Here is a 1,143-nt window from a genome sequence, read left to right as displayed (position 1 = left end):
CTGCACTTCAGTAGGGCCCTTGGAAATACATCAACTCACAAACGGTAGAATCAGACCCTAGGCATTAACCACTACATCTTAAACATTACCTGAACACTTGACAGATAAAGGCAGGGTTTCTTTCAGGGAAGGAATTTCTCTTGCTTTTCTAAACCATTCAACAGCCTGTTAGGGATGAAGAGGTGATTCAGCTGAACTTGAGCAAGGCAGAGCTGATGCTCAGCAGAGGGAAGCAGTTGAATGTTTCACAGAGCAGGTTCAGCCTGCTCGGAGGAAAGGTCACATGCACAACCAGTGTGCACCTTCTGTAGGTTAGGATTGCCATTGCATTCTCTGCTTTAGTTTTTCTATCGCAGAGGTCACAATTCAGACCTTCTATCACTTCTGATCAGTAACGAGTCTCTCTTCCCTCTTGGCAGATTCTGTGAGTAGTCAGGTACCAGAATGACCTCCTACCAGCGGTTAAAGATCATCGCCTCCCTGCTACTGCTCCAGGGTTCTTATTAACATAAACACAGAAGACAAAACAGAATGTACCAAATAAAATGCTTAACTGCATGAGTAGTTCCTGAAAGGGGGCAGACACTCTGCTTACTGTACTTCTGAAGGATGCACAGAAGCTATAGTGATGGGCACAGTGTGAGATCCTACAGAGAAGGGGTAGTGTAGGATAGGATAGGATAGGATAGGGTAGGGTAGGGTAGGGTAGGGTAGGGTAGGGTATGGTAGGGTAAGATAGGATAGAAAACGGAGCTGTTCAGCAGAAGTAGGCCAGGCTGTAGGTATTGTGGGACGAGAAGGATGCTAAAATGGAGTCTGCAGCTTGTCAAAACAATTGGATTCCTGCATTTTATGCCCAGCCTATCAGGCTTGCTTTGTAGTCAGTACACAGAGGTAGAGGGAGGATGTGCTGCATGGATTTGCAATAGCTCTTTAAGGAGAAACTAAAGTCCTGGAAAAAACAAAGTCTGAGGCAGTTACAGTGGGTGTCACATGGATGGCAACTGCTGGGGCTGTTCCCATCCTGCTGAGCCCTGCGGCTGAGTCAGAGCCCACAGGAGGAGAAAGGGCAAGAATATTGGCCCAGGCTCGGTCAATTGTGTGGCTGCAGCAGTGGGACTTGTGCTGGAGGACTGTCTCTCT

The sequence above is a fragment of the Pygoscelis adeliae genome, unplaced genomic scaffold (assembly GCF_000699105.1).
Source record: "Pygoscelis adeliae isolate BGI_AS28 unplaced genomic scaffold, ASM69910v1 Scaffold11, whole genome shotgun sequence".
Taxonomy (NCBI): Eukaryota; Metazoa; Chordata; class Aves; order Sphenisciformes; family Spheniscidae; genus Pygoscelis; species Pygoscelis adeliae.
Note: the sequence above shows the minus strand (reverse complement) of the source record.